The sequence below is a fragment of the Piliocolobus tephrosceles genome, chromosome 14 (assembly GCF_002776525.5).
Source record: "Piliocolobus tephrosceles isolate RC106 chromosome 14, ASM277652v3, whole genome shotgun sequence".
NCBI lineage: Eukaryota > Metazoa > Chordata > Mammalia > Primates > Cercopithecidae > Piliocolobus > Piliocolobus tephrosceles.
In genome coordinates this window covers 56,454,320-56,470,975 of record NC_045447.1, presented here as the reverse complement: position 1 = coordinate 56,470,975, position 16,656 = coordinate 56,454,320, and positions in this window count along the sequence as shown.

Below are 16,656 nucleotides of genomic sequence, written 5' to 3'. Positions count from 1 at the left end.
GCACCATGGCATTTGATGCTTCCACATATCTCCAACAATGAGAGGTTTAAGCGGGGAGGCAACTAGTCGCCCAATTGTTGACCCATCCAATCAAAGAAAATTAAATGATAAAACATTTATAATGTTAATATTGCCCTCCAATCACCTGGCAAAGAGGTTAGTGCCTCTCTCTGCCACATATTCCTGATCACAAATCCAAAGGCAAATACTAGACATATCAAACAAGACACGCACCTCTTTAAATTGGGCAGATAAAAGCAGAACTTTCAGGTGGGCACAATTAGCACCCTCCCGAGGGAGAACAGAGAGAGGGGAAATGATGCAAAATAATGCAGAGACACTTAACTGGTATTCACATTCTAGCTTGCGAACAATTTCTAATTCACTTGCCTAGACAGTTAACCATCAGTCTGGATGTAAAGAATTCAAGCTCAACCAAGAAACAGGAAGCATAAGTTCTGTCACAAGTGTGTTTATTTTGGTGGCTCACATCTGCAGCTTTTTCCCCCTCAATGTATTTTTTTCAGAGCCAAACGAGGAAGGGAACAAAGTTACTGGGCCTAAATCCATCACTGTGATTGTGATATGCTGAACCACCCACAGCATCATGAGAAGGAAGCTATTAGTTTCATGCTGAAGAACTCCAACCCACATAGGGGCAGAATCTAGAAGTAAAGGAACAGTCTATTCAGCATGATTAACTTTATTCAGTATACCCAACAATGTCTAAGAACCGATCTAGTCATGCTCGGTTTAAAAGCAGCATTATTTAAAGGGATGTGTTCTAATGGATGTTCCAAGGTACCTGGTGTTCCACTAGGAATCCGGCATCAGCAAGAGATCTTCTGGTGTTATCTTGTGTTGATAACATTACTGTTAAATCACTAGAACTGCGAATAGAGACTGAACACTGTGTAGGTGCAGGGCTAAACTATCTTAAACCAAACTTACAAAACCAAAGGGTGTAGACTTCACAATAGCAGCCTTGTTAACTGCATCGCATGAATCCAAATCCTTGGATGGGGAATCTCCTATACAGATTGAGTTCTTGTAATCCAGAGAAAGGGTCAGCAAACTATGGCCTGTAGGCCAATTCCCGCCAGCCACTTTTTTTATAAATCAAGTTTTACTGGAACATAGCCACAGTAACTCATTTAAATATTATCTACTGCTGCTTTTGTGCAACACTGGAAGAGTAGTTGTATAGAGAGCCTATGGTCTGCAAAGCTTAAAATATTACCTGGCTCTTTACAGAGAAGTTTTGCCAATCCCTGGTCTAGAATGGTGGAGCATTCACTAATTCTTGCTCTGCAAAACCTGGTTCTAGGTCAAAATTATTTTGTCTTGATGCTGTAATTCCTCACTGAAGATCCTAGTACTTAAGGCTTTGGGTTGGCCCACAGACATCCCAACCCTCTGCTTGGAAACACTATAGGAACAGGTCCAGGTGGCAACCCTGCAAATCTGAACAGATGCCTATTTTTCTTCTGCCCATGAGACAGATGGTCCTCAGAGAGGGGGAGAAGAATTAGTCCATGAGAGAGAATTCTCTGTGCAGCACTAATTTTGGAAATGTATCCCTGATCCATCTGGCCAAAGAGGATTCCTTAGGAGTACCTTTGCTATTCGGGTTTGCTGAACATTCAGGAGGGGAATCCTAAGTTCCGAGGCTAGAACCTCAGGTATTTGCTCTCTGTCAAAATGTTAAGTAAAGCCCTTGAGACAAGAAGTCTCAAATAATTATGACAGAAGATGATTATAAGGATGAAGACAAGGATAGCTGACTACTCATTCAGGGACCTCTTTTCAGCGAATTTCTTCACTTTCCTTTGACAGTAAATTTTCCCTTAGATGAAAAGGATGATACTCTGATATTCTGCTATGCACAGAAAGCAGGAAGAACAATACCTTCTGACCGGCTAACAACAGTAGCTCTCCTCTAGATATAAGAATGTTTCTCCTTCTCATTAACCACCTTCACTCATCTTTGATATTCAGACCTTGTTATCCTGAAGAATACTTCCCCTCGGAACAAACCATAAATTTGCAAAGTTAATTAGGACTCTGAGCTTAACACATTTTCCCCCATTTCATTCCTAACACTCAGCCAGAGGTGTCCACGGGAGGGGAATACAGTCGTGGGTTCTTGGTTTCCATTTCTGGTTGAGCCAATAAAGCCCCTTCCTCATCCCTCTTTTCCGCTTATCACTAGAGATGTAATATAAAAACTATATAAAGATAGAATGGAATGTCTTAAACTCCTTCTCCCTTTTATAATTAGTTGGCAGAGAGACATTTAAAGTGTGCACATACTTCGGGAAGACACCATATAAATATGATTTTATCTAGGTATGACATGGCTTCAGGCTGCTAAAAGCCTAAAACAAAACAAAGCAAAACAAAACAGAAACAACAACAAAAACAAAATAAGGCGGGTTGGACAACATTGCTGGTATAACAGGAGTGTCCAATATTTTGGCTTCCCTGGGACACAGTGGAAGAAGAAGAATTGTCTTGGGCCACACATAAAATATATTAACACTAATGATAGCTAATGAGCTTTTAAAAAAAAAACTGCAAAAAAAAAAAAAAAATCTCACATTTTAAGAAAGTTTATGGATTTGTGTTGGGCTGCATTCAAAGCCACCCTGGGCTGCACCCTACAGGTTGGACAAGCTCGCCGTAAAGGGTTGGTTCTGTTCAGCCCCAAATACGAAAGAGACAATATTAAGATCAGACACAGGGGGAAAGTTAGGCAACTAGAAGCAGAGGCATTAAGAAAAGCAACTGCTGACAGATTCTCATCATTCAATCTTAGCCAACAAGCTTTTGAAGTATGATGGACTTCGTGTAAGTGAAAGAGTTGAGTACTTGTATAGAGAACACATGGAAACTACCATTTACTACCTGGATAATCTCAGAGTCCTCACCTATAAAACAAAATAATAACGTAGTTACTGGTGTTATTATTGTGAGGATTGAATGAAAAATGAACGTAAGTCATTTAATAGCCTGAGTCACAACACAGTAAGTCCTTAATATGTACTTAACAATTATCACTGAGCAAAGTTCCTGCTAAAAGCATAGTTGCTGTTAGAAGCAGAAACAAAGGTGGAGCAGAGAAGAAGTCACAAGGGAAAATATCTTTCTTGACTTTCTTCTGAGTCATATACTTGGAGACAAAGGAAAATTCTTAGTGCTTTTGGTCCCAAAACCCTGTGTGGCGATACCTGTGAGCCTGACAAGACCCTTCACCCAGTTTCAACATCAAGGGGAAGAAGATGCTGCTTCATATAATGCAGGTCTCCGCAGATGATGCTGTGCCACAAGAATCAATCAAGAAATAGTTACATCCCCAGCACTGCTCCATGGGTTGTAAAATAAATGTTTCTTATACAAAGAAAGTATAAGTAGCTGAAACATTAGGAAAATAGTATCACTGATCCTAACACGGTAAAGTACTTGGCTTAAATTTAGCCTCACAAGGTTTTCTTAAGAATATATTGTTTATTTATTTGTTTACAAAATTTAACTCAGTATTTTTCTAAATTTTTAACACCTTCTACGTGAGGTCCCCAGACACAGGCACAAATTGTAGGAACAGAGACCATGAGCAAATAATAAACCAGGAAAAAAAAGAGTTGATTTCATGATAACCAGGGTGGGAACAAAATTGACATAGGTTTTTATAGATGAAAACCAATACTTGATTTGTAACTAGAAGCAAACGGGCAGCCAGGACAGATGACAGAACACAACTGCGATGACTTCTAGCTGCTGATAATCTCATAAAGCTCACCTCTGGGGCAACTCCCTGAAAGCAAATCAAGATCAACCCCGCTCCTCTCAGCAGATGCTTCTTTTTCCAAGCTCCATGGGTTTAGGTTATATCTGAGCTCACTTTCACGCATGTTGTGAGCTAATTACAAAGAATCCAGAAATGTGGGAACGAACTGGGAATACTGTAGGCTGCTTCAACAAACCTTAGCACCATCTGCTGAAATATTAAGATGCTTGTTTAAAAAGTTCACTGTCAGAGAAGGAGGTCACAGCACAGACAGTGGGGAAGTTCTCTTAAATTACTCTTACTTCTCTTTCCTGTATACAATCAGTAGGGCACTGAGCCAAAGGTGAACTGTCCAGAGACAGAAGACCATATCTGCTAACTTCTGGTCCAGGTGCCAACAGGAGATAACCTAAAGCACGTTGGTCATCAAAAGAGAAGAGATACGGTCAAAAGACTGTGGCATGTTTGTGCATTTCAGTGAGCAATAACAGTCATTTGGGAAAACAGAATGGAATGTCTTACACTCCTTTTCCCTTTTATAATTAGTTGACAGAGAGACATTTAAAGTGGGCATATACTTAAGAAAGACACCATATAAATATGATTTTTATCCAGGTAAGACAATCCCTTAGTAATCTGAGACTTGTGAGATTTGGGGGTTCCCTTTGTAGATAAGACGTTTCTCAAACAGAGCAGCTGAAAAGAGCCTCAGGTTTGTAGACAATGACCAGGCTAATGGTTAGAGTTCCAAGGGGCTTAGGGAAAGCAAAAGAAAGCCTTGCATCATTTAATGCCAAAGCTGAAAGGCCCCAACAGAATCACATATTAATAATAGTAACAGCAGCAGCTAACATCTTTCAAGCATGTACCAAGCATTATGTTAATGGTTACATCTGTTATTAAGTCTTCCAGCATTCTCAGGTAGGTACTGCTGTCTCATTTTATAAAGGAAGAATATAGATGCTTACAGAAATTAAGGAACTTACAAGAGCATCAGTTTGGAATGGGTGAAGTGTTATTGAAGCTAAGCTGCTGACTCCAGAGGCTAACTTCACTTGGAACCATGAAACTATATTGACCATGGACTGAGATTCATGTAAGGCCACTTACACAAGGGAGTGTCATCATAAGGATATGAGCAGTAAAGCAGAAGACAAGGATCTTATAAGAGCCCAAAAACCTGCTTCAGGGAGACAATGAGTGGAGCCAAAGTAACCAGAAGGATGTCCGGCAGCACAAGTTCATGGGTCTTCACTCTTGCGTATCACTATTACCGACACAGCTCCTCTGCCTATCTGCTTTCCCTTCTATTAACTTGTTTCTGTTCTCTGCAACTGGCCCAAGTCACTCGTTGGCTAGGCTACAGATTGGTTGTCCTTGAGTTAGGTACCAATTAACCAAGGCCAGGTACAAGAGTGGGGGCCTCAGGGGCTGCTCAGGGCCCCAACTTTAGCAGAAGTTATGGGAAAGGCAGACACCTATGGAAGGGGCCATAGAACAGTGGGCCCCATGCTGCTCATGTAGTACAGAAAGCAATTCCACATCCATGTTTGTACTCCGCCTCACATTTTTGACTTTTACAGAGATTATTTATATCCAAAAGGGCACACGGGATTACTCTCAGTCCCAACAGTCTATGTGTAGTGACTACATGGATAAAATAGTATATACATATGTGAAGAGCTCTCCTACTAGTAAGTACAAAGAGTACTAACAAAAACAAGTTACTTATGAAAGGGTTTCCTCTTCCTTCTTCACTGTTTCAAAGTCCTGTTTATTAGAATTAGAAGGTGCATGGTCCTGATTTCCACTTACCAGGAGGCTGGTCATTTTTCATCATTACGTAGAGGGGTGGCTCCGAGTTTAGCTCAACCATCTGTCGTCCCTCGCAAGCCTGAGGGATTCACAGCAGGACCAGGAGAGTTTGCCAACCCTCTCAAGCAGGCTCTGAGGGCAGGGTTGACAAGTTACTTCCCAAGCCTGGGCGGACCAGACAGGAAGAAGAGACCCATACATATGACTAGACAGAGCCAGACACGCAGGGATAATAGGTCATCAAAAAAGCAAAGTTGGTCTCCAGAAAGAAGAAAACCCACCCTGCAACAATCACTATCAAAGTCACAGGTATTCACACAAGACACTTCCATCAAACTCCAAATGTCTCTAGAGCAAAGAGGTTAAAAATGTTCTTGTGGTAAGTAAAACCTACTTTTCATGCAAACAAAAATTAATCACATAAACATTACATGGTGACATAAGCCAAAAGATCAACAAAGCTTTATAGTAAGTATGATCAATCCACTGAAAATAATAATTAATGTTCAAATAAGCAGGGCATTAATTTCCCTAAGAAAATTAAACTCTGAAGATATGGGTTACTGAATATCATTAGATCAGAACCAAACTATTAACACACTTCATCCAGGTGGCGCTCAGCTCCACACAGCTTTGTGAAAGAGTCAGCTTAGAAAGGATGACAGAGGAGTAAAAGTAAAGGCGTACTTTACAGCCCTTTTTATGAAATGTTACAATCCTGAAATATTCCACTTAACTTATCCAGGCTCTTTTAACAAACTGGTAGGACAGGCATGAGAAAATATATGAGGCTCTGAGTCACCAGGAGCGACTGCAATCCCAGGTTCTGCCATTTACTAGCCTTCGTTACATACAGCAAGTCCTTCAGTGTCTCGAGATTCAGATTCTTACCTTCTCACCCCAATCCCAATGAGCATCCTAGCACCTGCCCTATCTATCTCACATGATTCTGCAGATTAAATTAAAATGTATATTCAAAGCTTTACAACCCTGAAGTAGTCATCAGACATTTTCACTTTTAATGCTGGCATGGACTCAAATCTGTTTCACCCAGCTTTCAATAAAACAGGGTACATGATGAGAACAGGTTCTAGAGGCCAGGTTAAAACCCCAAATTTAAACCTTAGCTCTCCAAATACATCTTGGGAATCTACTTACGCTCTTATTTCCTCAGCTGTAAGAGTGGAAGACACAACTCATTTTGTAGAACTATGAGGTGTTGCACACAAGGCGAGGCTAACAATGGATACTAAATAAAATACTGGTTTTCTTTTTCTAATCCTGTGGTGCCTCCCAACTAAATCTTCTGTAATTATCCACTGGCTTTCTGGTATTATATCTAAAATATATAAGCAATGTTCAAAATGAACACAAACCTTAAGATGTCCAACCTTTTCAATTCTTATATTGTTCCAAAAAGCACACCTTTATAAATTGAAACAAAAGAAATCTACAGGCAGTAAAACTTTAAAAATCCTGACCCATGTCATATAGGAATGTCCTCTCTTAGCACTTACTTTATATTATCTATAAATGACTTACTTTTTCTTAAAGGAGATAAGTGAAAATTAAGGACAAATGAACAAAACTTCACATACCCAGGCTTTACCCAAAACTCTAAAAAGTAGAGTTTGCTAAGGATTGAACCCACTACAAGTAATGAAACAACTTCTTTCCCTTCTATTAAGACGTATCAAGTACTTGATGCCAACCAGAGAAGATAAATAATGGTTTAAACATTATAGGAAAAAGATCCTTTAGAAAAACTTATAGGCCGGGCGCGGTGGCTCAAGCCTGTAATCCCAGCACTTTAGGAGGCCGAGAAGGGCGGATTACGAGGTCAGGAGATCGAGAGCATCCTGGCGAACACGGTGAAACCCCGTCTCTACTAAAAAAATACAAAAAACTAGCTGGGCGAGGTGGCGGACACCTGTAATCCCAGCTACTCGGGAGGCTGAGGCAGGAGAATGGCGTAAACCCAGGAGGCAGAGCTTGCAGTGAGCTGAGATCGCGCCACTGCACTCCAGCCTGGGCGACAGAGCGAGACTCTGTCTCACAAAAAAAAAAAAAAGAAAAAAAAGAAAAAGAAAAACTTACTACTGGGGTGTGTATAATTTTTCCTGTGTCACTGCTATACTAAGATTTTACAACACAAACAAGAATACCTGTCAACTCAAAAGAATTTTCATTTTGACAAGAATACAAACATACCTATTGAAACTCATCCAACATCCAAATCCTCCTGTTTCCTCAGTCTTAGAGATTTAGCAGTCTTACAAGGGTGACGGCCAGTACTTCCTGACCACACTGATCAACCGAACTGTTTGCAACCCTCAAGTGTACCCGCGCTCTCAGTGTATAAATACATAAAAACACCTTAAGGCAAAGTAGGTGGCGGCCAAGCCTTGGCTACTCAAGAACTGCCCTTAATCAGTTCAAAAAGGAAAAACCAAATGGCGATGTCAGCTGCTGCAGGGTTCTGATATGTGTTGGCTGTACCTGGCAAGAGGAATGATGAAGTGATCAAAGGTCTCAGAAGGAAGTGGAATTTAGAAAAGCAGAGATGTGCAATTTGTTTTTTCTTTTCCATGGACAAAGACAGCAAGGCCCCTAGCCAACCCATTAAATGGTTTACTGGAAATTGTTCGCATATTGTTCCTCTGGCCTATTTATCTCTATATAGATTTTCACTTCTAGTAACCACAGAACAGTTTTTTCCATCAACCATAGTCCTTTGCAGAGTAACTTTTAACAAATAAATGTGGAACTACTGTAGATTCCACCTCCAGCCCTTGGTAAAAGTAACCAGAATTGGTTGCAAAGGATCTGCTACAGTTTGAATGTCCCCTCCAAATCTCATGTTGCAACTGAAGTGCCATTGTGACAATATAATAGGTAGAACCATTAGGGGGTGATTAGGCATTGACAACTCTGCCCTCATGAATGAATTAATGCCATCATCACAAGAGTGAGCTCCAGATGAAAAGCAAATTCAGCCTTCCCTGCTCTTGTTCTCACATTCTCTTGCCCTCTAGCTTTCCACCATGGGACGATGTAACAAGAAGGCCCTACCCAAATGCTAGTGTCAAGCTCGTGGACTTCCCAGCTTCTGCAACCATGATACCAATACATTTCTGTTTATTATTAAGTTACCCAGTCTGTACATACCCAAAGGAATATAAATCATTCTATCATAAAGATGCACGCACACATATATTCATTGCAGCATTATTCACAATAGCAAAGGCATGGAATCAACCCAGTTGTCAATCAATGATAGACTGGATAAAGACAAATGTACTACATATACACCACGAAATACTATGCAGCCATAAAAAGGAATGAGATCATGTCCTTTGCAGGGACATGGATGGAACTGGAAGGCATTATCCTCAGCAAACTAATGCAAGAACAGAAAACTTAACATTGCACATTCTCACTTATAAGTGGGAGCTGAGCAATGTGAACAAATACACACAGGGAGGGGAACAACACACACTGGGGCCTGTGTAGCGGGAGGGAGAGTATCAGGAAAAATAGCTAATGCATGCTGGGCTTAATACCTAGGTGATGGGTTGATAGGTGCAGCCAATCATCGTGGGACACATTTACCTGTGTAATAAACCTGTATATCCTGGATATGTACCCCAGAGCTTAAAATAAATTTTAAAAAGAAGTTGCCCAGTCTGTGGTACTCAGTTATAGCAGCATAAAATAGACTAAGACAAATCTTAAACTAATTGAGTTCAACCACCTAAACGACACCTGGAATATCCCAGCCCTGGGGGCCATCCAACCAATGCTGCAAGATGTCCAGGGAAAAGACAACTCCTAATATACGTACCTCAGGCCTATGAAATCAATTTTTGGGCCCAGGAATCTATGTATACATGTTTCAACAGGCCCTCCGGGTCAATCTTAAGAATGCTCAAGTTCAAGAAACACTGCCTCACATCACTTCTTCTCAAACTTTAATATGCGTATGGATCAACCTGGGACTTCCGTTAAGATGCAGATTATGACTCAGTAGTTTAGGGATAGAAGCCATTATATAATGAGTTTGCATTTCTAACAAGTTTCCAAAAGGTATCAATGCTGCTGATCCATGAACCGTACTCAGAACAGCGTCCAGTGCTCTTATTCTATGTACTGTAATAATTTATTAGCAATCTTCTTTGGCAACCAGGATTATGTGATGTTGAAGGTGATATGGTGGTAATTGGACCACTGTCTGAAATACTGCACATTTTATTTCAGGAAAGTCCATATCCTTCATGTTTATGCACTTCAATTTAGATGGCAAGTGTTACGATGAAATGTATTTGAATACTTTCAGGTATTATTTCACTCTTATGATACTACTCAGTTTCTAAATCACAGCTTGGTATGCAGAGGTCTGTGGTTCTAATCAAACAGAGTGCTCAACATTAGTCAAATCAATCACTTTTCCTTTACCAGAGTTCCTCACCTGCCAAACAAAGGCATTTGCATCAACTAATCCACAAGGCTTATTACTCCTTATATGTACAACCGCATGCATGAACAACAGGAAAGAGCAACAACAGAAATACCCACAACTGCTACCAAGATAATTTTCTACACATAAAAAGCAGTTAAGATCATTGCTTATCTTGCCACCAAAAGAACAAATGTTCTCTTGTCTCTGAAGGCAGAAAAATAAAGATTTTAATCAAAGATTTTAATCTGAACTGGGTTCCATTGAAGCTTGTAAATCTTCTTACCTCTTGGAAGATCACATACCACAAAACAAAACGGAAACAATCTGGCTTCTACTCCAAAAAGTTTGACCCTGACCATGCTTTAGTCAGGATACACGCTTTAGTCGTTTTCGTTCACTTACCTAGAAACAGATAACTCATCTTTCCATCTTATTCTGTGATGACGAAAGAAGCTAAACCCTAACCCCCTATTCCATTAGGGGTTGCTTTGTCTTCCCAAACCTCAGGTTTTCCTATCTGTAAAATGGGGATAATATGTACCTTTCAGAACTATGAAAATTAGTAATTAGCTCATGGTCTACATTCAGCAAAGGAAAGCAATAATGACAAGACAGTTTTATATAAGAGTCTGACACTAAGTCAGAGAAATATCTGCCTAAGTACACCGAAGAGTTCCACATGCACGTAACCTCCTGATATTGTTGTATGACTCTTAGGATTCGGCTTTGGTCAGTAAATGGCATTAGTCAAGCTATCAACTCTAAGTGGAGGATATTCTAGCACTAAGAGTAAATTCAAGCAGGTCAGGTTACTTTCTGGCTATTAACACCATAATATTTCCATCAAAAAGAGGAAAGTTATGAAGTCTTGTATTTATAAGTGTACACTAAATACCACTCACCTGGTCTCCTAATAGAACATCAGACATTTCAACTTTTCTTTATATTTGTTTGATTTATACTGATACACAAACAATACACACACACACTCTCACACACGCACACACACACAAACACAGTTTATATATTGCCCAAGATGGAAGACATTATAATTAACTGTTTATATCACTAACTTTATATGAGAAACATTCACACTTAGAAGACGTTTTTATCCAAGGAGAACAGAAACAACACGTAGCAGTTTACTGAGTGTGTACACTTGCACTTTCTCTTGAAACACAGTAATTCCTTTTCCATACTTTTCCTGGGGTCACTGTTTTATAATTTGGGCATTATTTTCAACCCTGACATACCCTCGAAACAAGCGAATCCAAAATGTGAAAAACAAAAAAACAAAAAAACCCACTACGAATATTATCAGCACTAATGTTCTGATACAGAAAATAAATTTTAAAATGAGCCAGGCCTCACACCCTAACTGTGAGTAGGTAGTAACTCCTCAGACTTCACTCTCACCTTTTATGTATCCTACATCCATTCTGAGTGCTCACGATGCTCAAGGAACTGTGGTGGATACAGAGGGAAAGAAACACCAAGCTGACCTGCAAGAAAGGTACTACTCTAAGGGATTTTCCAGTCTAGAAAGCTAAAACATGAGCTAAGTTATATATGTATTATAGACTTCCCCTCACACACACAAAAAGCCCACCTAGACTTTTTTCTAAGTGATGTATTTTCAGCAGTAAAACCAAACCACCTCGCTTAAGGGTAAAATTCAAATATTTCTATCAAGGCCACCTACTATTGACCACTTCAGTATACTGTGTTAAGATCTCAAGTTTTGAAGTCACACAACGAGTTACAAATCTAGCTTAACAATTTGCTAACTGTCGTCCTTGGACAAGTTTTTAAACTTCTTTCAGTCTCGTCTTGTTTCTCTGTAAAATTGGATTAGGAGTATCGCCCTCATAATGTTAAGTGAGATAATGTACAGAAAATACTTAGCACAGTGCTTGACCCAAATTATTTAGTCAAATATAAGTTTTCTGGGTGTCAGCTGGTGTAGAAACAGACAACCACAGGGTTCCTGGACCCTGAAGAGAACACAACAGAGGAGGAGGAGGAGGAGGAGGAACGAGCAGAGTAAGAACACCTCAGATTTCCTATACCCTTTCCAGCTAACTCCAACCACTACTGTGTCTCTGCCTTGGCTGAAAAAGCCCCGTGTGTTATAAAACCTGTCTGGGACTTACCCTAGAGCCACTGAATCACAATCCAGTTGTGTCTGAGGCATCTATATTAATAAGTTCCAAATGTGAGTTATCATGCATACCTAAGTTTGAGAGCCACAGTGTTTCAGTATTTGTTGAGACATGACTCAGCTAAGATCTGATGTTTTACTTTGAGCCCAATACACCTGTCCAGTCTTCAAAACCTTGGGAGCATGGTCCAAAATTTCATTCAGAAGTCTTCCTAATGGAGTTCTTCCTGATTTACCTCCACTCCTTGCCCAGGGCTCCTGCTCATTGTGTGGGAAAGGAGAGCATGACACAGAGGTGCCCTCTCTGATCCCTCCGCTCAGAGGTCTGGTCAACCCATCTATCCTTACTCACAGCTCCACATCCTTCTCATCTCACTTCCATATCTCTGATGGGTCCTTAACTAATTTATTCAAGATGATGTTACCACATTGCTTTCAAATACATTTATAATCAAGTCTGAGTAAGAAAAAAACATTGTCTAATAGACACACTTCAATTCTAATGATTCTGGTGTCCTAGTATATATTGGCTTGGTTTCCAAAGAGATAAAATATAAATTTTCTCAAAAGAAACAAAAAAAAAATCCATCAACAATTCACACTACTATAATTATTTAATCTTCATTAGAAGGAAAAAGGGAAGAAAGTCTTGCATTTGCTGAAACTTCCGTGTGGTCAATTCAAAACACAAATACTGTAGGAGACTATAGTATTATTTAAAAATCGTTATCCAGAGAGATAAAAATATTCACAGAAAAAGTTTTATTAAAATTACTAAATTACTAGATAAAATATACCAGCATTTATACCTCTCCAATTATATGAAAATTTCTATTGCAGGGAGGTGTGATTAAAGAACTACACTACTTGACTTAGTAACAGATCTAAGCTGGCTACTCAGATTGCCATCTGGTCAATCAATTGCCATTTGAAAAGCTGCTCTAAAAATATCTTCATATAAGTGCCTAAATCTCATCAAAATGTAATGACTGCTAATTAATTTATGCTAGCTAGCAGGAAACAAACTTCCAATGTACACTTTAGATTCCCACTTATAATACAATTACCAAACCCCTCCAACATTCCCAAATTATTTCCCCAAAAAGAGACACGGTAACAACTCCTGATTCCACTTACTATGAAGCCACTATGAACTAGTCCTACAATTAGGGCAATCTCTACCAGCCTTTTAAATGTAGGGGAGTCCATCAATTTACTTTAGCTACAGAATATACAAAATATGCCTTTTCTTATTTCCACAAAATGGCAACAGTGTACAAAAGGAAGCAGGTGCTGCTATTTACCAACTCTAAGTTTAAGTACACTTCTGTAAAATGGGAACAATAAAGAATTCTCTGCCTCACAGGTTGTGAGAATCAGAGGAGAAAACGTATGAAAAAGCATATTGTTTCCCGGGGCCCAGCAAAGGGACCAAGTCTCCAGAGCCCTGGATAAGCGGTAACACACCAAAATATGGACTCATCTTCCACTCCACCTTCACTGGCCAAGCAGCTGCCAGGAATAAAGGCCACATCTCCCGATACCTGGCAAACAACTGCAGTATTGCCTCGCAAATCAACTGCTTCGCTGAGGTGCTCATGAGCGTATTTGGGGAGAAGCTTCAAGAACAAGTTGAAGACTGTCTTTCTATGAGACTGGACAGATTCCATGAAAGAAACCGGATGTCATGAAGACAGAAATGGTTCAGGCAGAGAGAACTGCTGCTGCTGAGATTATTAGGAGGCTGGAGAAACAGGAGTAGAAACACTTAAAGGTGGAAAAGAAATGCTAGCTGTGCTTGCTGTCGTGTCTTTGGAAAATAGCAGTAGAACTCCAGAGGAGTATGCAAAGATAAGTGTGAAACCCAAAAAGAAGAAAAAGCAAAAGCCCCAGGAGACTCCTCAGGAGAATGGAATGAAAGACCCATCTAACTATTTCTCCAAACCTAATAAAAGGAAATATTTTTCCAAGGAGAAATTGGTTAGTAGCCATCGAGAACAGACCACTGACAGCATCAGTCTTCCCAAGAGGAAGACATCTTCACCCAAGAAGGAAGCAGTTAGTGATCCCAAAGAGGCAGGCAACAGGAGGGTGGCTAAGAAAAAGAGGAAATTCTCCTTCAAAGAGGAAGGAGCCAGTCAGTAGTTGACCTGAAGAGGCTGCTGGCAGCAAGAACAGCTCCAAGAAGAAAGTTACATAAAGTACCCCAGGAAGATTAGAATGCAAATGGACTTTCCCTGTCAGGTGGGGCACATCCTACCCCAAGGCAACATTTCCCATTCCCATTCCCCAATAAAAAATTCTCACACACGAAGCATATTGTGAATCCTAAGGCAGTATGATTATGGATATGCACAGAAATATACACTCCTTCACCAAAAGGATATTCATAGGCAGAAGTACAGACACTAGAAAAATACTGAAACAACTCCTTCATTTGAGCTGCTGTTTCAGAAGTGTCAGCCATTAAACTGGAGCCAAGATTCTCTAAGAAGATACTCTTTCCAAAAGACATAAATCAATGGGCACCAGATTGTATCTGTGAATCTCTTTCTCATGCGTGTACATGCAGATTATCTCACAAAAGCTCTAACAAGTCAAAAGCAGCAAACAAGAAGTAAACACAAAAGGAAAAACTCTTGAGAAAACAGCATAATGTTTTGAGATGAGTCACATCCAGGTCTGCATGAGGAGGATTCAGGAAAAGGAACACTACATGTTCTTTCTGCACATGCAGCCACAGCCATCCTGGCTTGCACAAAGCAGCAAGGTGTTTAAGTGACTCTGATCAACACAGCATGCTGATGATCCCATTGTACATTTGATTTGGCTCAGGATCGCCCAATCAAATTTGCTAACACAGTAGACTCCAGAAGAATCACCCATTAACAACAATCCAAATACAGAGTCTAAATGTGCATAAGGCCTTTTGTGATCTCCGCTGGAGCTTATAGTATCTAACAGCTGCAACTGTGACTGTTCTAGCTAATTGCTCTCAGCAACAAAAATAAACAATCGCTTCAGGAAGGAGACTGTATCCACCAAATATTAATGAATTTTTAAAGTCAGAAATCTCAAATCTTGGTTTAAACATCTTGCTACTGCTAAAAAGTCTCAAACAGAGTTAAGGAGGCCCTGAAAGTCCTTATTTTGTAGTTAATCCGACCCTCCCACCCACCTAAACCCCTCCCCCACAGTAAAAAAAAAAAAAAAAAAAAAAAAGGGAAAAGGAATGTGCCTTGCGTTTGGAAGAATTTAAGCAATCTGAGATATTTTAACTCATGTATAACTTTTTAACATATGGGGGAAAAGAGTCGCACTGATTGGAGCTATTTTTAAAGTGCAGCTCTACCATAAAAATAGACATTTACTCATAAGGATGCTTGAATAGAGAACAGGCCCAATCTACGTCTCATTGTTAAGAAAGGGGTGAAAAAAGGCTGTCGTGCTTTCTGGAGAGCCGTTTATGGTCCGCCTGTGATGTCATGACAGGATCCAGGTGCACTCTAACAAGCAGCTTTCAGTCTCATCAATTCCTTTAAAAGTGCTCTTCTACCATCAGCTACTTCTCTGAGCACAAGCAATAAGGAGCCAGTATTTACCCAGACCCTTGCAAGACAGAACATCACCGCAATCACAGACCCAGGAAGGAGGAAAAAAGATTACTCACCCACAATTGGGTTCATCTTCGTCCTCTCCTCCTGTCCCCATTAGGGAAGGAAGCATTTTCTTTTGCTAAGAAAAGAAAGGACAGAAGTAGTTATCAGTACCCTATGACATCTACTTGCCCTCTGTCCATAAAGAGAAAAAATAGCTTCATACTTCTCTCCCTATCCATGACCCTACTGCATAGCTGATGCTTGCAACCAAATTGCCCACCGAACACAGTGGCAAGTAGTCATTTAGGCATCACTACCCCTAACGTGGTTTGGAGAGATCTCAGTGTCTGGACTTAATCTGTCTTTAGCCTTTTTAAAAGCTTGGAGACTCAGGGCCCTAATCCCAGCACTTTGGGAGGCTGAGGCAGGTGGATCATGAGGTCAGGAGTTTGAGACCAGCCCGGCCAACAGGGTGAAACCCTGTCTCTATTAAAAATAGAAAAAACAAAAAAACAAAAAACTGGGCGTGGTGGCAAATGCCTATAATCCCAGCTATTCCGAAGGCTAAGGCAGGAGAATCACTTGAACCCGGGAAGCAGAGGTTGCAATGAGCAGAGATGGTGCCACTATACTCCAGCCTGGGCGATAGGGCGAGACTCCGTCTCCAAAAAAAAGCCTGGAGAAATACAGTTGTAATAGGAAACCACACAGAACTCCTGATTTTTATATCTCCCTGATATATCAGCAACACTCAATATAACAAAAAACAGAAAACAGCTTTGATACGTCTTAAAAATCAGATATTATTTTATGTCTCAAAAAATATTATCCATAT